At 52.4% G+C, this 26,837-nt stretch overlaps 1 protein-coding gene across 1 annotated transcript in view; it reads right to left on the bottom strand.

Annotated features, from left to right (window-relative positions):
- Positions 1-8,509, bottom strand: part of ACOT11 (acyl-CoA thioesterase 11) — a 36,259-nt gene extending 27,750 nt beyond the window's left edge. Inside the window, exon 1 of the mRNA XM_053655499.1 lies at positions 8,491-8,509. The gene's annotated coding sequence lies outside the window, so the exon portion shown is untranslated. The remainder of the gene's footprint in view (positions 1-8,490) is intronic.
- Positions 8,510-26,837: the final 18,328 nt, after the last annotated feature.

Genomic DNA, 26,837 nt, shown 5'->3' with positions numbered 1-26,837 from the left:
TCTTCAATGAAAGGGCCCAGAGTCAGGCAGACCTTGGGAAAGTCATTGAGAGGCTGAGAAGAAATACCCCCACCTCATTGCATCCAGGAGCAGTGGGAGGACTAACAGAGACCCCAACACCGAGGGCACCCAGCCAACTATAAAGGGTCGTGAGAGTTAGGGAGCATCCTTCCGACAGGCTGGAGAGGATGCAGCAGGTGCGCTGGACAGAGCCTTGCCTTTCCTAAACCACAAGAGACTCCAGCAGCCTTCGCTTCTCAGCTTTGGGGAAATGAAGACGCGGGGAAGGGAGGCGCTGAGACCATGGATTCCAGAGCCAGGCTGGCTGTATGTGAACCCCAGACCACCCCTCTGAAATGCAGGGGCCAAGGGCAACTTGCCTCCCTCGACCCAGTGATTTGTGCACTCCACACTGAGCAGCCCCCAGGCCAGCTTTCTCACCTGTAAGAGGAGCAGCAGCACCAGTGCTCTGCAGAGCTGTCCTGAGTGCAGAGGCAGGGGACAGATGGAAAGCACTTCGTAAACTGCAGTGGTGCTGCCCTCCTTGTATTCCAGCAGGGCCCGAGGGCCTGAGCAGGGCCTGCCAGGGTGGACACGCCGAGTGGTTCCCCATCCTCATGGGGCTGTGGAACGAGGGGCTGCCTAGGAGATGCTGTTACACTGAGGGGTGCGGAGGGGCTTGGGGGAGTGTGCACAGAGCCTGCAGGGCGAGGGAATGGCTTGTGCAGCTGGGGTTCAGATTAACCTCAGCCAACACCCTCGCTCCTACTGCTCTGCACTGCTGGGGTGCACCCCGCAGCTAACAATCCACGGGACTAGAGCAAGTTTTTCGTGTCTCTTCTCTGGCCACAGCTTCCTCGTTTATAAAATTGAAAGGGTAGGTGTGCAAGTTAGACTGAGAACAATCGCTCTCCTTTGCTTAACTATTTAATATGTAGCCCTGACCGGTGTGGTTCAGTGGGTTGGGCATCGTCCCGCCAAGTGAAATGGTGCTGGTTCGATTCCCAGCCAGGGCACACGCCTGGGTTGTGGGCCAGGCCCCCAGTTAGGGGTATGTGAGAAGCAACCGATTGATGTCTCTCTTACACATCTGTTTCTCCCCCTCCCTTCCCCTCTCTCTAAAAAATAAATAAATAAAATATATATGTGATATGTGCCAGGCACTGTGCCAAGCATTTTCTATGCATTAGCTTATTCAGTCTTCACACAGTTCCCACCGTTGAACGTCATTACGTTCCAGTTTTATAGATGGAAAACAGAAGTTCAGAAAAGGGAAGCAACTTGTGTGCACACGTGCGCATGCACACACAATCACAGTCAGTAAAGGACACAGCTGAGACTTGAACCAAGCCTGTTTAACGCAAAGGCGGAGGCTGCTTGGCCGCCTGGCCATAATTGCCTCTCATTTGACAGGTGAGGTGCTTACTTCACCATCCTAGGCACTGGTGCTGGGCACCGACCTTCCTCACCACACACGCCGGACCAGGACCCGTACAGAGACGCTCCCCTCCCTGTTCAGCCTCACATGCTCCATTGGAAACAATGATGCCACTAGCACCTCCTCCCAGCACATTCCAGAGTCAAGGCACTTGTCCCACTGGATGCTCAAGGCCCAGAAGCCTGTCAGGGGCGAGGTGGCCACCACCAGGGTCAACGTTCTTTCATTTCTGCCCCCCACAGACTCCACACAGCTGACAGCCGCCTCCCTGTGGCTTCTTCCCTTGGGACTGTTTGCCACCTCCCCAGCCCTACCTCCAGTAGACCCCATAAGGGGGCAGGACAGATCCGAGCCCAGGCACTCTGACCCTAAGTCCAACTGTCCTCAATCTCTCTGATGGTACCTATGGCCCCTCAGGGGCACCACTCTGATATCTCCCAGCCCAGAAGCCACATTCACAGGCAATAACCCCCATGCAAAAGCTCCGGGCAGTGGGGCGGGCCCTTTAGGAACTGGTTAGAACAGGACCGGTCTTTCTCCTACCAGAGCCCTTCATGCCCTCCCCACTAGGTGGCCAAGGCTGCTGCTTGACACTGCCTCTGGGTCACCATGGCAACACGTGACCAGGTGATGGGTCAGGCCCCGCCATCCGTCATCTGCTGGGCGTACCAGCTATAGGCCTCACGAGTCCCCTCCAAGACACCAAGGGAGAGGGGGAAGGAATGAGAAGAGGGAAAGGGGGGGAAGTGAGAGGTGACAGAGACAGAGAAAGGGGGAAGGAAGGGAAAGAGAGAATAGAAAAACCATGAGATCAAAGAATAGGATCTGGTAGAGAACAGAACAAGTAGAATAGAACAGACTCTCTCCTTCCAGAGAGAGGTAAGGGAAGCAGGAAAGGGGCCCCTCACCCTCCCGGGCTGCACACATTCCTCAGGCCTGAGCTGCTCCTCCCAGCGCTATAAGATTCTGGCTGCAGCTGGCACTTCCTGCCCCAGGAAGCTAGAAGCTAGCAACACGTTGGGTGGCCCCTCCAAGGCCCAGCTGCTCCTCCAGCCCCTGCAGGCCCCTCTGTCTAAAGGATGGTGTCCTCCCTCCCCAGCAGGCGGGGCTGCTGCCCCAGCTCCTCAGGCAGCACCTTCAGGCTGACTCCCTCACCCTCCCCACAGCCCCCAGACTCCTGGCTCCCCCCCACCGCATCTTTTTTCCCAGTTCCCTTCACACAACACACCAAATCTCCCCTGCAAAGTGTTCAAGAAACCTTTCTGAGAGCCAGTGGTAAGAACAGGAGTTACAACCTCATCCACAGAACACGGTCCCTCATGCACTGTGCCAGGAGTAGACCAGGCCCCAGAACAAGGCCTAGCAAGGAGACACCAAGCCTCCAAGGGTTGCCTCCGAGGCCCCAAGTCACCAGGTCTAAGGCCGAGGCCCAGAGCTGGGCCACGCACTGGTGGCAGGGGCTGCTGTGCTCAGGGGCACACTGCCCGCTCTCCCGCGGGCACTTACTGCACTCCTAGGCCTTCCCTCGGCTGCAAGCTCTCTGGCTGCAAGACACTGGTGCTAGTCCCACCCCCAGCCCTGGTGCCCTGCTGTCTCGGAGGAACTTCAGCCCACAATAAAGGTTTGTTGAACGGATGAGCAGGGTGCAGAGAGAAGGAAAAAACAGGGAGGCCAAGGGGCTGGCAGAAAGCCCTCCCAACACAGGCTCTGCTGGCATCCCAGCCCCACTCCTGTCTCCCCAGATACCTTAAGCCATTTACTTAAGCCACTCTGAATCTCACTTTCCACATCTATAAGATGGGAATAATGTTCATAGAGAGGATTCAATGCTATTTTATTTGCACCATGTTTAGAACAGTGTCTGAGCCATGGAAAGTGTTTGGAAAGTGTCAGGTCTGCAACTTATTAAAAAGCAAGGCATTGTTTCGCTGGTTGGTGTGGCTCAGTGGACTGAGTGCCAGCCTGTGAACCAAAGGGCTGCCCGTTTGATTCCCACTCAGAGCACATGCCTGGGTTGCAAGTCCCCAGTGGGGGGCGTGCAAGAGGCAACCACACATTGCTGTTTGTCTCCTTCTCGTTCTCCCTCCCTTCCCCTCTCTCTAAACAAAATCACAAGGCTTTGTTGAACGACAAAGGAAATCACTCAAGCATGGAAGAGCTTTGCACAGGTCCCCAAGGACAAGAGACGCTGCTGTGACTGGCCAGGCGGCCTTTGCTGAGCCCTGGCCAAGCGTGAGAATGAAGAACTGCTTGCAGGTAAATAGAAGGACAGAGGGGAAGTTTCCAGCAGCGGTGGGGGGGGGCACACGGGCCTTTCAGCCCCCTTCTGTGATGGTCACTGCCAGGTGACCATGCAGCCTGTCCAGCACTGGGGCTGCATTTGAGCCACGAATGAAGGTGTTGGACAGGATGGAGTCTGTGAAGCTCTACAGAGGCCTCCCACCAAGGTCCATGCAGTCTAACAGTCCCAGGGACTGCTGAGCCCCAGAAAGGCTTATGATGCCCCACAAGGAAAAGTTTTCTTGGAAAAGAAGACTATGCTCACTAGAAACAGCTCAGGTTCACTGGGAACAAAGCATTCCAGGCACAAGAGAAGAGGCCACTGGGACAGCAATAGGGATATTTTGCATTTGCATACACCCGGGACATTGGAAGTGCTCAGTAACACGTGCTGAATGGAACCGGGAGGTGGCCCCAGTGGACCACCCCATTTGTCTGCTCTGTTCAACATCTGATCAAAGGGCTTGAATGAAGACACACCCAGTCATCACTGGCCACCTGAAACATTGTAACACAAATATCAAACAAAACAGATTAAAATAGACAAGATTCATGGTATTAGCCTGAATTTACATTTTCCTCTCCTTTTATAAATAAAATATTTTATTTATTTTTACAGAGGGGAAGAGAAGGAGAAAGAGAGGGAGAGAAACATCGATTGGTTGCCTCTCCATGTCCCCAACGGGGGCCCTGTCCCACAACCCAGGCATGTACCCTGACTGGGTATCGAACCGGCAACCTTTCAGTTCACAGGCCAGAGATCAATCCACTGAGCCATACCAGCCAGGGCTGCATTCCTGTTTTTCTGCTGCCATCGCTTTGCTTTAGGTTATATGCATGCTGGGTGGCTCTAACTCAATGGTTGTTTGTGCAAAAGCAGCCACACGACTTCATCGGTCCACAGCTCCACAGTCACAACCCCTGCTGAGCACCCCGTGGCTGCTGAAGGCTTTCACTGTCCTGAGGGGTGGGGGCGTGTTTAGGGCAGGTAAGATTTAGTGGCAGGGAGAAGACAGCCTCCCACTGGGGTACAGCAGGCAGACTGAGGCCCAGCCCTGCGAGGGGAACAGGGAGGACAGGGAATGGCAAAGGACAACCACGTCCCAGGAGGGATGAGGGGGCTGGATTGGCCTGAGTGACAGGGCCTCGAGCTATAAATCTAAGGACTGGCTGGGTCAGAGGACAGAAAGGGGCCTAGAAAGGTATAAAACCACGACCAGACAGGGATGGACAAGGTTAGAAAGAGGCCAGTTCTGACTGGGGGATTAACATTGAGCTTTTTTAAAACTCCCTTTCCTTCCCTCAGGTGCTGGGACAGATGCAGACTCTTCCCTCACAAGTGGGCGATAGGAACAAGATCATTTCAGAGGGCGAAAAGTGCTATAAAACATAAACAGCGGATGTGACAGAGAGAAACAGTGGTAGTTAGGGAGGAGCTCATTTAGGTTGGGTAACCAAGATCTGAATAAGTGGCCCTGGCTGGTGTAGCTCAGTGGATTGAGCACGGGCCTGTGAACCAAACGGTCCATGATTCCGTTCCCAGTCAGGGCACATGCCTGGGTTGCAGGCCAGGTTCCCAGTAGGGGACACATGAGAGGCAACCACACACTAATGTTTCTCTCCCACTCTTTCTCCTTCCTGTCCCCTCTCTCTAGAAATAAATAAATAAATAAATAAATAAATAAATAAATAAATAAATATATTTTTTTAAAAAGATCTGAATAAATGACAAGAAGGAGTGATTTCGCAAGGCTGTAGGGCACAGGGTCCAAGAAGGGGAGCAGGGGGTGCAAAGATGCCAAGGAGGGACAGGGACAGGCTTGGCGGGCAGCTGGGGCAGTGTGGGACAGGGGGGCAAGATGGGAAGTGCAGTCAGGAACAGACAGGCCCCTCATCACCCAAGGCCTTGTAGGTTCTAGCGGAGTTTAGATTTTACTCCAAGTGTGACGAGAAGAGCTGGAAACTCCAAGTGGGGAGGTAGGTGATCTCACTCTGCCGTTGTGTGCGGGCCAATGAGAGGGTGAGAGAAAGAGCAGGGAGACTCCTCAGCGGGCCACTGCTGTCCGGGGAGAGGCGATGGAGCTTGGGCGGGGCTAGTAACACTGGAGAAGCAGAGATGATGGGCGCAGGGAGGATGTGGGGGGTGGAGCCAGCACAACTCGCTGATGGATCCCACGAGTGAGCGTGAGAAAAAGAGAGGATGCAGGGAGGACACAGGGCTGGTGGATGGTGAGTGGTGATGCTGGTTACTGAGTTGGGGAGACTGGGGAGAAATAAGGAGGGGTTGGAATCAAGAATTGTTCAGGTCCTATTAAACACAAATAGAGATGTCAAGGAGGCAACTTAATGTTCAAGTTTGGAGGTCACTATGAAGAGGCTGCCCCTGGAGACATGAGAGTATATGGGCATTTAAGATTCTTAGGACTCTGCCCTGGCTGGTGTGGCTCAGTGGATTGAGCACCAGCCTGCAGACCAAGGGGTCACTGGTTTGATGCCCAGTCGGGGCCATGCCTGGGTTGCAGACCAGTTACCCAGTGGGGGGCACGCAAGAGGCAACCACACATTGACGTTTCTCTCCCCGTCTTTCTTCCTCCCTTCCCCTCTCTCTAAAAATGAATAAATAAAGTTAATTTTTTTTAAAAAAGAGATCCTTAGGACTCTGCACCCTTGTGGTTGGTCAAATAATGCTGCCAATTCTTTGCTAGTGTTCCCCATGACAGGTCGGGTCTAACCCCCTCCCCTTGAATCTCCATCACCGGTTGTGACATTTCAACTCATGACTTCTGAGACTAGATCAGGAGAAGCCTGGTGGCTTCCACCCAGGCCTCTTGGCACTCTGACTCTGGAGGAACCAGCTGCCAGGTGGGAAGTCTGACCACTCTGAGACCATCATACAACAAAGGCTCCGTGTTGGTGCTGGGAGCGGCAGTCCCGGCTAGTCCCAACCTTCCAGCCATGCCAGCCAGTCAGATACCAGGGGCACCATCTTGGACTCCTGAGTCCAGCCCGCCAGCCAGCTTTATACCGCCAAGTGACCTCTGATAGCGTAATCTCCATCAACGCCACGTAGAGCAGAAGCATCACTCAGCCCTGGCAAACAAAATCTCAAGAGATAATCAAATGGTTCTTGTTTGAAGTCACGAAGTTTTGGAGTATTCTGTCACACAGCCATAGTGACTAGAACAGGCCTCATCCAGAGAGAGTGAAGACAGAGCTAGTTAGAGGGCGGGTCGGGGGAGGAGCCTGCAAAGGAGCCTGAGGAGGGGTACTGGGCGGGGTGGAAGGATCACCGGGAGGGGGTGCATCTCCCAAGGAGGGGAGCTGCTGGACCAGGGGCACAGAGATGGCAAGGCAGATGGAGAGGAGCTTTGAGGGAGCTGAAAGGAGGGAGGGTGGGGAGGGAGAGGACCCCAACTGGAGTGAATGAGGGAAAGGCGGAGAGGTGAGTAAGTGGAAGCAGGAACCACGGAAAACTGTCAGAGATTTTTGTGGAAAAGGGAGCAAAGAAACAAGACAGTAGTTGGAAGGGGACACGAGGGCAGAGGAGGGATGTTGTTTATTTAGAGGCTGGGAAGTATTAGAGCTCATTTGTCTCCTAATGGGACAGAACAAGTAGGAGAGGGGTCCCCCAAGCCAGAGAGCTGCCTACGAACAGGGGCTTCCCAAGAATTGCCCTTGCAGAAGCTCAAAGATCCTTTTAAGAAATCGATCAGCTGCCGTTTATTGTGTACCTAGTGTGTGCAGATCTGGTCTTTGGAGGTCCTTTAATTCTCAACTCTACTCAGAGGCAGAACTCCTCATTTTACAGTTGAGAAAAAGGAAGCTGAGTCCTGGAACACGGGAAGATCCATCCCAGGACACGTGGCCAGGAAAAGGCAGAGGGGAGACTGAACTTGGGCTCTCTGACTCCGGAGCCTGGCAGGACGGGGGAAGGTGGGGAGGTGCCAGTCCCGAAGGGAGATCTGATCACCAGCTCATGGGACTTCTGAGAGAGCCTGGCACTCTGGAGACCCTCCATGGGCTGTCTCCCGGCTCAGCTGACTTCTGATGATGTGGAGAAAACCTGGAAGCGGGATAGTCTCTGACCAGTCCATCCCACCTGGGCAGCTGCCCCACCCTCATCATCCCACCGAGGCCTATCCAAGAGGCCCAGCAGGTTCGGAAGCCCCTCCCAGCTTTCCGGGCTGCCTGGGTGAGAAGGGTTTACACAGAGAGACACACCCTCTCTTGGCTTGGCTGCCGGCAAGCTCTTTTTATCTTCAAAGGCAAGGTGGGGTGGGTGGGGACCAGGCAAAGTCAGAGTCTAAGGAGGCACTCAGGGTACAGTGGGGGTGCCAGGAAGAATTCTGTGCCCACCCCCTTCCTACTCTCTTAAGGGACAGACCCTCCCCTTGACCCCAAGTCATTTAATCCTCTGGCCCCTTCCTCTCTCTGGATACCCCCTTCCCCCAATATCCTGCTGCTCTCAAGGCCAGTAGACACACCACTCAAACTCTTAACACTCAGCTTCCCTGTGTAAATGCCAGCACGGGACGAACCTGCTTGGCTAGAAACAAGCTCAAGTGAGAGGGACCATTATTATCCCTGAGTGCCCATGTTATAGATGAGGAAACTGAGGCTGGGAAAGGGGTAGCCACTACCCACTAGTCAAGGCAGCGGGACTCCAGACTATCCATCCCTCCCTCCCATAGCTCATAAGGCTGTAGTGAAAAAGGAGAAAAGAGGGTCTCTCCACACCCTCCTTAAGGATTCAAAAGGAAATCAAGACCCACCTGGTTCAGCTCAGCCCTGGAGTGTGCTGGAAACCTGAGGCTACTTTAGGAAGGCCCAGGGGCCACTCCCTTCCCACCTCCGACCGGTTTCCAGGCCTGGGAGCAGGGCCACACCTCCAGGGGCGGATCACAGCCTGTTCTAGAGGTCACAAACAGGACAACGTCAAGGAGTGGAGAGATCGGGGGTTCAGCGGCACCCCATCCTGAGTGACAGGCCCCAGGGAGGTGCTGCCAGCCCGCCTGCTGACTGGGCCTCCAAACAAGCAGATAAGGGCTTGTTTCCTAGACCGTAAAGCGAGTGCAAGAATGAGGAGTTCAGAAACTCCTCGAGGACCTGGGGCAGGGGCAGGTCCATGGCTCTGCAGATCCCCATGGTCTCATTGTAGCTTTTTCCAGCTTTACTGAGATAGATTGACAAATGAAAGTTTGATGTGTGATTTAGGTTGCACAACGTGATGTTCTGTACACGTATACATTGGGAAATGATTACCCCAACCAAGAGATGCTTCATACTTAATGTCTACTGATATTAATTAATTAAATGTCTAATTTTCTGAGGATAAATTACTACTATTTAAGAAACCCAAGCAGGATGTACCTACCGCACAGACAAGGGGCCAGGGAGGGGCGCCTCCAGGGGCGGCAGCCAATTCTCTCCCCAGTTCTTGTGGGACGAGCTCTCTCCCACGTCTCACATACGGCTCTCTCTGCCCAGAACCTGGGCCAGCCCTCCGGCTCCTCCAGGGAGCCTGGCCTGCCCCCTAGGCTGTCAGGGGCCACCTCTGGGCCTCCTACTGTCACGGTCTGGCCACACTGTGCTGCCATCATCAGTTTGTTCCTCTCTCTGTCTCCCCATCAGCTTGGGGGCACCTGAGGACAGGTCCAGTCTGACTCATCCCTGTGTCCTCACGGCATCGGACTCTGGTCCTTTCCATCACTGCCCTGAAGCCACCTCGTACCCACGAGGAAGCTGCTGCAAAGGAATGGCAGGAGCAGGCAGGCCCACAGCCAGGGAGCTGGCAGAGGACCCAGCCGCCAGCACCATCTGTCCCTGGAGCCACAGGACAGAGCAGGCACAAGGCAGCACTGTCAGTTCCTCAGCTCGGCCAGGTCAGCCTGGGACAGAGAGAGCCACGGACGGCACCGGCGCCCAGCCCAGCCACAGCTCGGGGTCAGACAAGACTAGAGCTCTCTAACGAGCTCAGAGCCACTCAGTGCCAGAGCCTTGGTTTTCTTGTCTGGAAAGCCAGATGAAAACCAGCAGCCTGGCAGAGCAGTCAGGAGTTTAAATATGCCTGACACTCAGCAGGTGCTCATCAAGAGCCAGCTTGTACCACCTCATCTGACCAACTGAACCTGTTACCCACCCATTGAGGAAACTGAAGCCCAGATGTGGTGAAAAGGAAAAAAAAAATATATATATATATATATTCACCACAGCTAATTATGTGCCAAGTTCTGCGGCCCTCCAAAATCTTTATTCTCACCAAAGATCTAGCAAGATCTGCAGGAAGATGAGGAAACTGAGGTCCACAGGAGTGAAGTGAGTTAGTGTCTCCAAGACAGGTCTCTGGGCCCTTACACTGTGGGCAGAGTGGTGAGCTGCCATCCCGGGGCACGGAGGAGGCCAGCTCGGCCCTGCCTGGACCGGGCACAGGTGAAAGGCAGTGGAGCAGCCCTCTGGACCCCGGGATGTGCAAGGTGGGGGGAGGCGGATGGCCCAGGACCTGCACTTTCAGTGTGTGCAGAGGAGGTGGTGCCGAGTGTGAAAGACACTGCGACCGTGTCCTGGGTGCGCAGAGGCTCCGGACGCCTCCCTGATCGAGATGGGGTGGAAAAGTAGGTGGAGGTTCTGGGTCCCTCGCCACCCACACAAGCCCAGGCACGTCATGTCACTTCCTGGTGCCTTATCTGTGCCAGGGGGCTCCTCCTATTGCCCACCTACCTATTGTGAGGGCTCAGGGTGGATGGGAAGGCGACTGGGACCTCAGGTCGGAGGAGAGGAACCACAGTGATGTGCTTCCCTGAGTGCCTGAGCTCAGTGTGCAGGGACGGTGCACCTCGGCACCAAGCCTGGGGGGCCAGAGAGTCCTCAAGGAGTGCACAGTCTGGAGGGCAGAACTGTGCAACCCCGGGCATTCCAAACCCCAAACCTCACCTACAGGGCCCAGACCCCCAGCCTCTGCAAGTGGCAGCCCCGTCTCAGCCCCTCCAGCTGCTTCACCCTCACTCACTCCACTCTAAGCCACACTGGCTTCACTCAGCAGCTCAGATGTGCCAAACTCGCCCCTCCTGGAGCCTGCCGATGGACACTGTGCCCTCTGCCTGGAATGCTCTGCCCCCAGTCCTTCCACAGCTGCCTCCTTCTCAGCAGCTGGGTTTCCACTCGGTTCTCACTGGCTCAGCGAGCTCTCCCCTGACCTGTCTCATTATTCTCTGACTATTCTCTGTTCTCCAAACAGCCTGAGTCCACTCTCAGCAGTGCCACTTATGAGCTGCGTGATCTTGGGCAAGTTGCTTAACCTCTCTGTCTCAGCTTCATCTCTACTAGGGCACAACACCATTATCTGCTTCAGCATTGTTATAAAGAATCACTGAGTTCATGCATGCTCGGCGCATAGCTAGCACTTATATGGCATTCACTGCTGTTATCACATTCACAGCACCTCGCACAGATTTTCCCTGTGTGTTTCTTTGACTCCCTTTCACTGGGTCTCCCTCACTAGCTGTCAGCCCCACGTGAGAGCCTGGGTTCATTACAGTGCACTCAGAACCTGACATGTGCTAGTCCCGTGGAGGGAACAAATGAAGTAAGGACAACATCTGGAGGAAATATCATTCATTCTGGGAGCAGGCAGGGAGGGAACTGGAAAGAGAAATAGTAGCCGAGCTGGGCTTTAAAAGATACAAGAAGAATCGTCCGGGACAAATTAAGAACATTAAGGGTGTCTGTCGCAAGCTAAGACTGGGGTTCAAATGTGGCTCCTAAATAGGCTGAAGCTAAGTGTCCAAGTCTTTCCTCTTCCTCCAGGAAGCCTTCTGGGACCACTTCAGCTCCCTTCTGAGCCCCCATTGTCACTCATTCATTCAGTCATTGTTGTACTCCTATATATGATGGGCATATCATTTTATGTCTACAGGTCTCCCACCACCACACGGTGGGGTCTTCGATCAGATGACACCTGCTTTTCACTGTCAGGGCCAAACTCAAGGTGACGCACAAACCCTTCACAAGTGTCCAGACCCCTAGGATGTCAAGGCTGGTCCGGATCTCAGGGACACCCAGAGCTGGGGAGCACCTGGCCCGAGGGTAAATGTCGGCAATGGGGTGAAAATAAAATTCTAATCCAGGGCCACCAAATGTTGCAGGCTAGACCTCCCCACATCCAAACTAGACCCCTAACGAGGCTGGGGTTTCAGGGTAGGGAGGCACACCTCCAGCTGTGCCTCCATCAGGCTCAAGGAGAAGCAGCAGGCTCAAAGTCACAGCAGTGGTCGGCAGCAGCACGTATTCTAGGCCTGTGGGTTCCCAGCAGCAGCACTACCCAGGCCCAGGGCTTCTCAGGAGAATGGGGACACATGGCCCACTGCTGTTTCCCGAGTAAATAAAGTCCCTGGGCCCTGGCTGGCATAGCTCAGTGGACTGAGCGCAGGCTGTGAACCAAAAGGTCACCAGTTCGATTCCCAGTCAGGGCACATGTCTGGGTTGCGGACCAGGTCCCCAGTAGGGGGCGTGGGAGAGGCAACTAAGGCAACTGCACATTGATATTTCTCTCCTTCTCTTCCCATTTCTCTAAAAATGAATATATAAAATCTTTTTTTAGTCTAATTTTATTTATCTTTTTAAAAACATATTTATTTATTTATTTATCTTTAGAGGGGAAAGAGAGAGGGAGAGAAACATCAATGTATGGTTGCCTCTAGTGCGTCCCCTGCTGGGAACTGGCCTGCAGGGAACTGGCTTGCAACCCAGGCATGTGCCCTCACTGGGAATTGAACCTGGATCCTCTGGTTCGCAGGCCTGCGCTCAAGCCACTGAGCTACACCAGCCAGGGCTGAATATATAAAATCTTTTAAAAAACAAAAATAAAGTCCCTGGGCCCCACTGGGAGCTGACCTGGACCAGGCTGGAGCTCAGGCTGAGCGGCGACACCTAGCCTCCCATGAAGGTGCTGTGGGCCCCTAACAGCCCAGGGGTGTGGAACTCAAGTGTCCAGTGTAGACTGACCCTTGGGTAGGAGAAGGAGAAGGGTCTTCACTGAGTGGGGAAGGGCAGGGGGACCCTTCCAACACCACTGGACAGGCACTCAGTGCTCCTACAGCCTCCTGCCCCAGCTTGGCGGCAGACTCACCACCTGGTTCACACCCTCCCCCCTCCTCCCTCCCTCCCTCCCTCCCTCACAGGTGCAGACCGCTTGCTGAGTACCCGGTGGTGGGTAAGAGCCAGAACATTCCAATTCCAAAATGCACACTCTGCAGAGCCACAGGATACTGACAAGGGTCCCCAACCCTGTGACATAGGGCTGGGGGCTGAGGCCCCCATTCTGTTCTTAGTTTAACATGGCTTTCTTTAGTCTCCAGGGAAGAGAGCTGGGTGGGGTTTTTGGTTTGTTTGCTTTTCATTAAACATGACTTTGGTAACAGCTCAGAAAACCGCCCCCAACTCTCCTGTTTTCCTGGGGAACTTCGGGAATTCAGGAGGGAATAAAGGGCATCCGAGGGGACCCATCAGGCAGGAATGGCCCACAGGCGGCAAACCAGGCCAGAGTAGTCTCTGCCGGCTTGAGGTCACCAGTGTCACCTTGTGGGCCCAACTTCCGTGCCCCACACCCATCTCCACTCCCAGACTCTGTGGGGGGTGGGGGACAGCACAGGAGGGAAGAGGACGACCAGCTGGGCTGGTCATGCAAGTCAGGACACATGGGTTGGAGCCCCACTCTGGGCTTTCGTCAGGCTGAGCATCTGATTCCTTAAGGAACCAGAGCCAGATTTGAGTTCTGGGTGAAATCTCAGCTCTGCCACTTTCTTGCAGTGTGATCCTGGGCAAGTCACTGCATTTCTCTGGGACATGGGGATGAGAGCTGTGCCTACCTCCCAGAGAACGGAATGGGTTAGTATGTGCATGGTCTGGTGCCCGGCATGGTGGGCACTACGTAAGGAACTGTGCTAGAAAAGGTTATTGGCCATCTCTGTAAAATGGTCACAGTGATGCGTCCCTCCCCTGCTGCCTTCTCCCCAGTTACTGATGAGCATCACTGGGAAAAGACTCAGACCAATGGGAGAAGAGTTAAAGATGACGGGACGTGAGAGAAGACACAGACAGCCCCCCACACCTGGGAGATGCTCTCTGCCTTGTGCTTAGAGAGCAGAAGAAAGGCTCCCTGCTGCTCAGATCCTACCTTTGGCCTTGCCGTGAAGGAGCCTGTGCCCGTCCTGTCATTAAGCATGTCCTGGGGCTCTGGCCCTGCCCAACACTGTACTGGGCACACCAAAAGCAGCCTCGGGGAACTCAGTGGCTGGTGAAAGGGGTGAAAATGCAAGTCCACCACACAATCCAGGGTGAGAAGGGACGAACACAGAGGTTTGCTGTGCTGAGAGAAATCTGGGAAGGCTTTCCAGAGGAGGCAGCAACTGAGCTGAGCTCTGAGGTCTCAAAAGCACCCTTCCAGGAGACCAAGTTAGTAGGGAGTAAGGGGAGACGAGGAGTCGCCCTGGCAGAAAGCACAGTAAGTGCAACAGCATGAGGAGGGAACAAAGGTGGAACACTGAGACAGTGGCAAGCAGTGCCAGATGGCTGCCATGCCGATGCACAGGGGTGGGCAAGTGAGGGGTGAAGTGAGGAGGGAGAGATGGGCAGAGCAGGCCACCAAAACCCTTTTGTACCAAGTAAGGAATGTGAACGTATACTGAAGACAGCCCCCTGAGAAGGTGAGGGATAGTCACATTTACCTTTCCGAAGCATCCCTCTAATGGAGGAGGATTGGAGGGGCTGGACGTGGGACGGGGGAGCCAGGGAGGAGAGGGTGAACTGCAGCTGAGCTGAGTAGCAGTCTTGGGAATGGAGGGAGGGACGGATAAGAGATTCCTTTTTTTGCCCCTGCCCATTTTTAAAAGGAAATCTCCTCAGAGGACAGCACTCTACACTCGGCACAACCTCTGCCGCTGCGTCCTGAATGCCTCCCCACTCACCACATCAACAGCCTACTGAGCACGTGGGTCTGTCTCTCTCATGCCTCCGAATCTAATCTCACCTCCAAAGTCCCCGTTAAAGTTTCCAGAGAAACATTCTCTTCAAGGTCACCTTGCAGGTCACGTTGCCAGCAGCCCTCCCTTGGTCCTGCACTTGCTCTCCCAAGAGTTTATTGACCCCGAGAATCCCAACTTTGCCCTGTCACACAGACCACACACCCCAAGCCCTGTAACATCTGTCGGCTCCATGGCCTTTGAGCCCCGAACTCTGAGAATGAAACAGCACGCAGCCGTGGAGCCCGGCGTGTCCTGAGAAACACACACAGACCTCTGCGGGAAGAAACACATGCCCCCGGAAAAGAATTCCAGACACAAAGAACTAGGGGAAGATGACGGCACTCAATACAACCTGCCCCTGGGGAACGGACAGTCCCTGGGGCTTTTGCTGCTTATAACAAACCGGCCCAGGGGTCCTGCAATTTCCTTTCCCAAAGAGAGTGAGGAAACGACGCATAGAAAATGGGAGAGGAGATGCCGTACTTCTGACTTAAAATGGAAACTTCAACTCTCTTTTAGGATCCCCAGATCGTCCCGTCCCCTCTGCCCCCCGATCTGCCCCCAGACACTGTCCATACCCTCCGGAGGTGATTTCCAACAGTCTGGATCATCGTGGCTGAGACCCCGCTAGCCGGTCGCACGGCACTCTCCAAGAGCTGTGAGTCTCCTGAGCAACAGGCAGGCCCGCCCCATATGAAGCCTGCTGACAATCTCCTCCCCTCCTCCTCCCAAGCTCCCGCCCCTGCTGAGCGCAGGTCCCAGCCTCCACTCAGACTGCCCTCTGCACCCTCCTCCTTGAGCCCCTGTGCCTGCCCGGTGGAAAGGAAGGAAAGAGGCTGCCAGCTGGGGCACAGCCACGTCAAGGGGCCCTGTCCTCACCCACTGGGCTCCTAGCTGGCCACTCGCTTTGCTTCCAGCCACAACCAAACTTAATCACCCCATTTCCAGCCCCTGGCATCCTCCCCAGAGGGTCTCTTGGCTCTGGGGTCACTCCCAGGAGCTGTGAGGCTCCAGATCCCCAGCCTCAGCCAAACAGGCAGCAGGTTTCCATCCCTGTACAAGGGATGAGGTCGGAAGGTGGCAGAAGGCCAGAGAGCTGCCAGCAGCGCCCCAGAGAGATACCAGACCCACCTGCTAGGACTCTTCACCCTTGGGAGTGTTACTTCCCTCTGCCCCACCGCCCCAGGCTGCTGGCATCTGTCAGCTGCTGGCCAGGGGCAGGGTACACTCCTCACTGCCTTAAAATAAGCCACAAGACTTTTCTAAAAGTGGCACCTGCCAAATCCCACCCCAATGGCTCCACAGGATTCAGCTCTTGGACACCCATCCTAGGACTGCTGTAGTCACTACCACCTGAGAGACCACCAGGATTTCCCCTTCTCCCCCTCTCTTCTTCAAGAGACTTAATGAGGAGGCCCTGACACTCATGCTGGACTGCTTACAACAGGGCAGTGAGTAAAGTGCTCGGTGGCTAGGTGATGAAGGGAGAGGTGACCCCCAGGCAGGGGAGCTGGATGAAGTGGATCAAGACTAATAATGAGCTCCTTACAATAACTGAGCACCTACTGTGTGCCAGGCCTCTCTATGGTCCTCTATCTAAGCCCACCAGCAGGTCCCTTGAGGAAGGCAGGTGATGTGCCCCAGGGGACATAGCTATTGAGTGCAGAGCGGCGTTGGAACGGAGGTCAGCCTGACTCTGAGGCCTCTGCCCCTCCTTGCCTCTATTCCACTCACCTCATGTCTAATACTGTCTACCCCTGGGCCCTAAGACACCTGGGTTCTAGGCCTGGTTCTCTGATAAAACGTGCCGCGTGACCTTGGGCACACTCCCTCCTCTCCCCGAGCCTCCCTGCCACAGGGGTCCAGAACGCCAATCTCCACCCCTATGAGCTCAGGCCTTGCCCTTGTCAGCAGCGTAGGGCCTACAAGTGAGAAATCAAAGTCGCACCTTACAGACTGCAAGACAGTCCAAGGATGGCGCGGAGGGTTGGGGCACACCAGGAGGCTTCCTGAAGGAGGCAGTGGTAGAGCTGGTCTGAAGACTGAGAGGGTTTGGGCAGGCTGAGGGACGGGTGAGGGAGAAGCCTCACAGGAACCAAACAGGATGCTGTCGTGGGCAGTGAGGACCTTCGCCTTGCAGAAAAAAGCTGGAATCTGTTGAGGAAGGCCTCGAATGTCAGGCAACAAGGTTTGGGCATCAGGAAGCCTCTGAGAAGGAAGAGCATGCTCAACATGGTAAAAGCCACGCGAACTGAACAGGACAGGGGTCGTGAGACTGGCTCGGACTAGCAAGGAAACCTGCCCAAAGAGGGGCAGCCCGTGTCACTCAATCTCTGGATGCAGGCAGGCATCTGGGACGTCCTCCCGGTTCTCACTGTGCACATGAGGGACTGGAAGCCCACCACAGAGACTCACCGGACTCAGTCTAGTCCCCTCAACTCACAGGTGGATACATTAAAGCCCGGGAATGAAAAGTGAGCCCCAAAGTCACACAGTGAGGAAGTCATCTAGAATTACCACCCCTGACCTCAGGTCTACAGCCCTGTGTGCCCCACCCCACAACAAGGCATGAAATAAGAGAGGCCTTGTCCGGCTCATGTGGCTGAGTGGACTGAGCACCAGCCTGGGAATCGAAAGGACACTGGTTCGGTTCCTAGTCAGGGCACATGCCTGGGTTGAGGGCCAGGTCCCCAGTTGGGGGCGTGCAAGAGGCAACCAATTGATGTTCCTTTCACACATCGATGTTTCTCTCCCTTTCTTTCTACATCCTTCCCCTTTCTCCAAAAATAAATAAACAAAATCTTATAAATAATAATAAGAGAGGCTTCCGTTAGACTTATAAGAGGGTGCCCAGCCAGGTTCAATCAACAGAGGGCTGGATCTTTCTGTAGAAGCCCCTGCAGCCGGCAAAGGGCCCTTTCCTCTCTGCTGTTTACTGCGGAGCTGGCCCTGCATGCCTCCAGCAGTCCCGTTCAGGACGTTACCTCGGTGAATGAGTCCGTGGGTATCTGCCCCCCCTCTGCCAGCCCCCAGACCAGGGCCCTAAACGCAGGAAACATAAAGCACTCCTGCATGAATCAGATTCCTGAAAAGGCAGATGAAGAAGAGGTCTTAGGTGATAGCTAGGTCAGGGGCTCTGAAACCTCGGCCTACATCAGAATCACCAGAGGGCTTGTTAAAATGCAGATTGCTGGGCCCCATCTCCAGTAGAGCTGCGGCAGAGCCCAAGAATTTGCATCGCTAACAAGATCCCAAGAGATGCTGATTTTGCTGGTTCAGCGACCCTACTGTGAGACCCAGTGAGCTAGGTCAGCCCTCCCTCTTCACAGCTGGGGAGAATGAGGTCCAGAGAGTTTGAAGGCAGCCCTTGACTGTCTATCAATATCATCATCATAATCAGCATCATCACTCATTGTCATTATGGCCCTTCTCACAGGCCCAGCACGGTGCCAGCTCGTCAAGTTCCTTATCAGCTTTGGGCCTCGCCCCAACGAAAGGTACTGTGATTATTCTCTTACAGAGGAAAAAAGTGAAGGCAAAGAGTCATCTGTCCAATGTCACACAGCTGATAAGAGTTAACAGCAGGATTTGAACCCTGTCTAAATCTGGAGTTCACAAGTTCAACCACCACTCTACACAACCTGCTTGCAGCCTACACTGCTCAAGGAATTCTCCAGAGGTCCCCAAATCCAGCGGGCTCATCTCTGGTGTGGGATGAGCTTGTGGTGCACTCGGCCCAAAGGCCCGGCCCTCTGGGGTGGCCTACATCTTCAGAAAGCCTGCCTCTTAAGCCCTGTGAGCCGGAGTATTTTCTTCCACACACACTTCTTTTACTACATCGCATCTTTCATTGGGCCCCACCAACAGGCCTTCCCGCAGGAGGACAAATGTCTGGGTTCATTCTTCAGGTTCCATATCCCAGCTCCACTTCCCATTCAGTGACAAAACACAGTGAAATAATAACCTCCATCGATATTCCGCAGTGATACTGCCCTGTCACCATCAACACCAGTCTGTCTTCCGCATCAGACTGGGAACTCACAGGGCAAGGACCTCATCTGAGTTCTCAGCACAAAGCCCGCCCACAGCAAGGGTTTAGTGACTAAGTGAAGGAAGGAAGGAAGGAAGGAAGGAAGGAAGGAAGGAAGGAAGGAAGGAAGGAAGGAAGGAAGGAAGGAAGGAAGGAAGGAAGGAAGGAAGGAAGGAAGGAAGGAAGGAAGGAAGGAAGGAAGGAAGGAAGGAGGAAAGGAGGAAGGAGCGAGGGGGGCGTAGGGGTAAATGAGGGAATGACTGAGTGATTACATAACCAAACTCCCTCTGCGGGTCTTTGAGTCTTCCCAGACAGACCACCGACTTTCTAGGTGGAAGGGGCCTCTGACATCATCCACTCTCAGCACTGTTCTAGCTGAACTTGTCCATGGGCCAGCACCTACAGCTCTTGCCCGGCACACACACTCCTAGGATGCAGCCTCCACTTACGTATCTCCAAGATCGAAGAACTCCACCTAAGGCTGCCTGCACAGTTAAGGAGCTCTAATAGCCGGAAGGGTCTTGCCATCCACCCACGGCTCTGGGTCACTCAGAACAAAACCGCTCCCCTGGCCTGTAACATTGGCAGAGGCGTGGGAGCACATGTCCTGTCCTCAGCCTGGCCCTGGCCTCCCCGTCCAGACTTACTTCTTCTAATCCTCTCACGCCATGACCAGAGCTCCCACTGGTGCCTCACACACCAGGGGTTCCTCTGTTCCTGCTGTCCCCTCCACTCTGATGCCCTCTAATAACTCTACATCCAAACCTTGCTCCCCATCAAGGCCTGGCTCAAATGGCACCTCCTCCAAGAAGTCTTCTGGGCCCCTCCTCAGTGGAAATTACATCCTTCCCCCTCTATATCCTCGATCCCCACACACAAACACACTTCACAACCCTTGATTTCTCTCCCATGCTGTTTTCCCTCTTAAATCGGGCTGATTTGTGCTAATTTCTTCTTGACCTTGAGCGAACTGGCAACAGGAATGGTGTTGATTCATCAGAGTATTCTGCGCCCCGCCGCCCCCAACCAAACACTCAGGGTCTTGATCAGAGTAGGTGCTCAGTGTCCAGAGAATGCAGGCATGAGTCGTTGAATAGGAAAGTGGATGGAAGTAAGAACATGTGCAAATGAATGATAGGATGAATGAACGAATGAATGAATGGCAAGAAGGTTGTCATCCTCTCCTATTTCCCAGCTAAAGACTCCCAGTTCCAAGACAGAATAAAGGAAGTTGTGGGATAAAGCGGGGAGGGCAGGAGGGAGGAACAAAGGAAGGAGGTAGCGATGCCACAAGACAGGAAGTAGAGGTGACCTAAGCATTGCTTCAAGGCCAGGCCCCCTCAGAACCAACCACACACAGTGCTTTCGGGAGAAGCTGGGTGAGGAGAGCAGTGAGAGACTGGTTCACTGGTCCAGGAGAGAGAAGACAGAGTGGTGGGGATGGAGCGGAGGGAATGCTAACAAGTCTTGGAGGCCAGATTCAGGAGGCTGTCTAGCCAGCCCTGAACTCCATCTTGCCCAGTGGGCTCAAACACACCCTCCCTCCCCCTCTCTTACCACCTCCTCCTGTGGGGGACTGAACCCCCCCTTGGACCCAGCCTGACTTCCTCAATCTGGCCCTTGCGGAAAAGCAACTCACAACACAGGCCACTGCTCACACACACAATCGTGCCAGAGTGAGTCAGCAGTAGCTTCACACCCACTGTACTCTGAGTCTTGTGCCCTAGGCCCTCCGCAGGGCCAGCCTTCTCCAACCTGGTGAGAGGCTTGCCGGTCTCAGCTCAAATCCCAGATGCTGCACTCGCCGCCTGCCCAGGCACAAGTGCACCAGGCACCACCTGGGCTGCCTGGAGCCAAGCGGAGGTGGAGGCAGATCTGCTAGGGGGCTGCTGGGGCTGAGGAGGATTCTTCCGCAGGAGGATCCCAGTGACAGCGGCCCTTCTGAGGCCCGGAGGTGAGGGAGGAACTGTCGGTGGCTGGGCCCTTACCCAAGTGGTGGGACACTCTAGACCCAACAGGTTGCAGGGGCGAGGCCGGTGAAGCCGAATGGGGAAGTCAGAGAAGCAAGTTCACCGGGAGTCCAGGCTTCCAAACAGGCATCCAGGTCCCAGAGCAGAGTCCAGTCAGTGCTGGAGGCTGTAGGAGGCTTGAGGGAGGCGCAGGAAGCAGTGGGGCCGAGGCACGGGCGGGGGCGACTGGCTGAGTTCCTGGAGGAGCCTGGTCTCCTCTCCTCCCCTCGCTGGAGTGGGCAGGGAGGGGGGGTGGTGGGAGGGTGCTGGGGCTGGGCAGAGCTCGAGACTCACAAAGGGCCGGGGCACTGCGCTGGCAGCGCTGGCGCCAGACACTCAGCCGTGCCCTGCCCTGCAAGGCAGGCAGGCATCGATCCCAGGTGCTGGGCACAGGCGGAAACCCGGGCAGTGGACCCAGGGGATCCATCGTGGAGCCGGGTAGGGGCTCCAAAGCCGCTCCCTGCCTCTGCTAAACCAGCCCCTCACTGTCTTAAAAAGTAACACTTGCTATTTGTTCACACTTTTATTGAACACCTACTACGTGCCAAACACTGCCGCTGGGTGCTGGGATGAGGCTCTGAGCCAGACACACTGTCCTTGCCTTTATGTGTATCCACTGGGGAAAAAGTGTGAAAAGAACAAAGAAAGTGAATGCCATCTGTTACCTCTCTCCACTCAGAGAATCGCTGTTGATCATTCAAGGTCTCTGCTTCCAGCCAGACTACAGCTTAAATATGTAGACAGTCTGACGGGGGGCGATGGAGGCACCCCTCTTCCTCCTGCCGTGTGTATATGTTGCATAGTATAACATGATATGATATGAAACATATATGATGCAATCATAAGTGTGGAGGAGCTGCCTAGAAAAATCTCCGTCAGCGCTCATGTTTGGGGGACAGGCTCACCTGGCAAACTTAGAAGGGACCCGGGGGTGGCAGTGGTCCCTGAAAAACAATGATTCTGTGGAAGAGGAGCTCGGCAGTCAGAGTGCCTTCCACACGGGGATGGGAGAGTGGGGGGGCCAGTCATTCCAGACACCCCCACGAGCGGCACGTGCTCTCATCCTGCCACAGCATCTCTGGGGAGAAAAGGACGGTTCGAAAGAAGACAGCTGCCATGCTGAGCCGGGCCACACCCAGGGCCCAGCCAGCCCTCCTGGGGGGACCCTCCGGCTGTGTAGTAAGTTAGGGCACTTACCCTTGTCACGTTGCCTGGGCCCTGCTTGCCAGGGCAGGAAGGCTGTGCTGCAGCCTGGGCGTCTCCGGCTCAGCTGCATTGATGCAGGTGCCTCAGCTCAGCCGAGGCCCCAGGTGTCAGCAGCTGCAAATGGCACCTGAGATCGCTTCCCGAGTGAGTCGCATTTAAGGACATTCAGAAACATAGGGAGCAGGTGGACTTTGAGAGGAAGGGGAACCCCCAGACCCGCAGGATGGCTATGGGTTGGCATAAACCATGAATTAATTTTGATGTGACACTATTTGTAATCAGTGGTGAATCCTGGAGATATTCAGGTTATCTATTTCTTTTTTTCAGTGGCCAGCACTGGCTGGGTAGCTCAGTTAGTTACAACATCATCCTGATAAGCCAAGGTTGTGGGTTTGATCCCCAGTCAGGGCCCATAGAAGAAACAACTGATGAATGCATAAATAAGTCAAACAAGCCCTGGCTGGTCTAGCTCAGTAGATTGAGCGTGGGCCTGCGAACCAAACAACCACGGTTCAATTCCCAGTCAGGGCACATGCCTGGGTTGCAGGCCAGTTCCCAACAGGGGATGCACAAGAGGCAACCATACATTGATATTTCTCTCCCTTTCTCTTTCCCTTCCCCTCTAAAGATAAATAAATAAAATCTTTTTAAAAAGTCAAACAACAAATCGATCTTTCTCCCTTCCTCTGTCTAAATAAAAAATAATTTAAAAACTGACCATATAGAATGATATCTTGTCTTGTAATCTCATTTTTTCTCTCAGTGATTATCATAAATATCGTTCTAAGATTTTCTTGTTTTATGAAATGAATATTTACTTTTTACTTTTATTTAAAATTTTTATTGTATTTTTCCATTACATTTAGTCCCCTTATGCCCCCTCCCTGTGCCAAAATGTTTATTGCTACCCAGTATCTCTCCTTATAATCCACTCAAATGTATTTAACCAATTTGTTTCTGTTTGCTTTTTTTAAAAGATTTTGTTTATTTATCTTTAGAGGGGAAGAGAGAGAGAGAAACATCAATGTATGGTTGCCTCTCACGCATCCCCTGCTGGGGACTGGCCTGCAACCCAGGCATCTGCCCTGACTGGGAATCAAACCGCGATCATTTGGTTCGCAGGCCCGCACTCAATCCACTGAGCTACACCAGCCAGGGCTCTTTTTGCTTTTATATATAGCTTTATTGAGATCATTAAAAAATCACACATCTTTATAATATACAATTTGATGAGTTTTTAATCTATATTTTGGATACAGATATGTCCATGAAATCATCACCACAATCGAGGAAATGAAGGTATTCTTCACCCTCAAAGCCTCCTCATGGCCCTTCGCAGTCTCTCTCCAGGCCCACGCTGCCACCACCCCACGCCCGCAGGCGAGCGGTAACCGGCCTCTGCCACTCTGTTGTAGTCTCTAGTTTCTAGAGTTCTATATAAATGGAGTCATACAGTGTGTACTCTTTTTGTTTAGCTTCATTCACTCAGAATAATTATTTTGCAATTCATATCTGCTGTTGCACACATCAATAATTCATTGCTTTGTATTGCTGAGTGGAATGCCGGCTTATCAATACACTGCACTCTGGTTACTCATTCACTTAGTGACGAACTTTGAGTTGTTCCCAGTTACTGGTGTTATGCAAATAAAACTGGTGCGAACATTCATGTTCAACTTAGGAGTGGACATATATTCTCACTTCTCTTGAGTAAATAATTAGGAGCAGAAAGGTCGGGCCATAAATACGTGTTTCGCTTTTTTAAAAAAACCAGAACATGTACTGCACAGCTAGCCGTGGGAACCCTTAAGATGAACTGGATGCCGCCACGGCAGCCCTCTTGGGCTTAGGTGTTGCTCCTTCATGGAATGCATGCCTGCCCTGCAGCAAACAGTTTTTAGGTGCCTCGTTTGCTCAGTGCTTTATGGTTTTTAAACTGCCCAAAATTTTCCAAAATGCTGTTATCATCTCACATCGCCACCAGCGGTACCTGAGGACTCCAGTTGCTCCACACCCTCCCCAGCAGCTGGCGTGTGCAGGTCCGGTTCCAGTCACCCAGCAGGTTCACAGCAGCCTGTCACTGCAGGTTGATTTCTGTCTTCCTGTTCACTGACGTGAGGACTCTTTCTGGGTTCTTTTTAAAGAACCTTTTTTGTATACTTACTTGCCATGATCTGTGTGTCTTCTTGGTAAAATGTCTATTCGAATCCTTCCCCATTTTTAAAAAATTGGATTATTTGTCTTACTGAGTTTGAAGAGTTCTTTATATTTGCAGGAGAATTGAAAGCAGACTCTCCAAGACATGTTTGTATGCCCATGTCCACAACAGCATCACTCACAACAGGCAAAAGGTGGAAGCAGCCCGAGTTCCACAGGCTGATGGATAAAGAAAATGTGGCACATACATACAATGGGATACTATGTAGCCTGAACAAGGGAGGGAATTCCGATGCAGGCTGCAGCACGGAGTAACCTGGGAGACATGATGCCGAGTGAGGTAATCCAGTCACAAACACACAAACACTGTGTGCCTGCACTATATGAGGTGCCTGAAATAGTCAAAACCTTTTTTTTAGGGGGTTTATAACTTCAGCTATTACATGTAGACAATCTGTCTTGAGGTAATTTTTACATTTGGTACGAGGTAAAGATAGAAGTTCATATTTTTACACACGGCCATCCAGTTGTTCCAGCACCATTTGTTGAAAAGGTTTTCCTTTCCCCATTGAATTGCCTTGGCACCTCTGTCAAAAGTCGATCAAGTGTGTGTGTGTGTGTGTGTGTGTGTGTGTGTGTGTCTATTTTTCAGACTCTGCTTTGTTCTATTGATCTATATCTCTGTGTTTAATCTTATATTTTAGATGCTACATTTTCCAATGCTATATTTTCCTGACTGCTGTAACATAATAATACATCTTGAAATCAAGTAACATAAGTTCTACTTTGTTCTTTTTCAAAATCGTTTTGGCTATTCTGAGTGCTTTGCATTTCCATTTAAATTTGAGAATCAGCTTGTCAATTTCTAAAACAAAAAAATAAAGCTCATTTGGATTTTTACTGGGATTGTTTCAAATCTATCAGTTTGAAAGGAATTGATAATAATACTGAGTCTTTGACCTATAAATATGGTATCTCTCTCCATGTACTTATTTTCTCTTTTGTTTCTCTCTGCAGTGTTTTATAGCCTTTAACTACAGGTTTGCCATCTGTGGTCAAATTTATTACTAAGCATTCATAAATTTATACTATTATCATTATACTTAAAATTTTTCGATCAGAATATTGGTAGTATATAAAAACACAATTGATTTTTATGTATTAAGCATGTGTCTTGAAAATCGCTAAACTCACATAGTTTTAGTAGCATTTTGTAAACTCCTTAGAATGTTCTTCATAGATGATTATACCTGCAAATTAAGATCATTTTCGCTTTTCATTTCCAATCTATATGGCTTTTACTTTTTGTCTTGCATGTTTGCCCTGACTAGAAACTTCAGTACAATGTGAAGATCCCAACATCTTGTCTTTGCTCTTGATCTTAGGGAGAGGGCTCGTATTATTATTTTATTCCTATGCTAGCATGGCTAGAAATACTGTAACTACACACAGAACTGGCTGCGAATCACGTAAATACACCCCACGAAACCCACGCTGAAGGCATGTCCAATGCAACTTCCCAGTGGTCACCTCACAAAAGCCCACAGCTGTCGCGACACCACCTAGCACAAGAGGAATATTTATGAAGAAGTCAGAGTAGAAAGAGACAGCACTCTCAACGGACTGTGGTTAAAATAGCTTCAACACAGTCACGTGACCGTGTGACCACACTGCATTCGAAGGACCGGTAGAAGTGTCTGCCTGTCTGCACTAGAACGTGAACAGTGTGGGGACTCACTCATCCGGACCCTACCACCTGACCTGCGTCACATTAACCGAACCCAGTGCTCAGTGAACGCTTGCCCAGTGACTGGAGTGCACAAATGGACCCTGGGCAGAATTAAAGAACTGTGTTTGAATCCGCTCTGCCACTAATAAGCTCTGTGACCTTGAGCATGTTGCTTCATGTCCTTGATATTCAGCTTCTTCATTTGTTTGTACAAGTCTTTTCTAAAACACAGTTGCAGTTTAATGACTTTTTTACCTAAGAAATATATGTATATGAAAATTAAATTGTACTGATTTATACTAAAAAGCAACTAGACTCTATCCCTCTTCTCCCAAATGCCAGTCCTGCTTCCAAGAGGCAGCACTTTTTAACTCTTTCAGCTACTTCCTCTGGTTGGTATCTACATTTTTATAAAGAATGAGTTTCTTCGGCAATGTATTGCTTTGTCAGTTTCAAACCTTATCTATAGCCGTACTTCCATGAGAGATGATACATTAACACATACTACTACCGTAACTCTTCTCTCCCCCACCCGACAGTGTTCTCTCCATGTTTTTACCTCTTCCAAGATTACCTTTGTAAAGTCGGGTAACGCACACTCGTCTCCATTGTTCCATAATCTGTAGACAGTAGTGCTTGACTCCGAACTTCGTAAGATAAGGACATTAAAGCCTTTACTTTGCCCTTTAGCTTCTACCTCTCGGTTTCCCTGTCTGAACTTTATCTTTTAGAGTATGTTTATTACAGCTGGGGATAGTGAAGCAATGGTAGGATAGAAGAAGCAACAGGAGAAAGCCTAGGCAGGGCGGCTTCCACTCTCTGGGAAGTCAGAAAAAAGGGGGGCTTGGAGACAGGGTCAGGGGCCAGCCCAGGATGAGCTGCCGCTACCCACTGCTCCCCTGCTTTCGAGTCTCCTGGGGTCCCTTAGAGTTTAGGAGATGTACCCCTGCGGGGAAGAAGAGAGGGAAGG

The sequence above is a fragment of the Artibeus jamaicensis genome, unplaced genomic scaffold (genome assembly GCF_021234435.1).
Source record: "Artibeus jamaicensis isolate MK-2021 breed Jamaican fruit bat unplaced genomic scaffold, CSHL_Jam_final scaffold_1019, whole genome shotgun sequence".
Lineage (NCBI taxonomy): Eukaryota > Metazoa > Chordata > Mammalia > Chiroptera > Phyllostomidae > Artibeus > Artibeus jamaicensis.
Note: the sequence above shows the minus strand (reverse complement) of the source record. Positions and strands in the feature narration are given on the sequence as shown.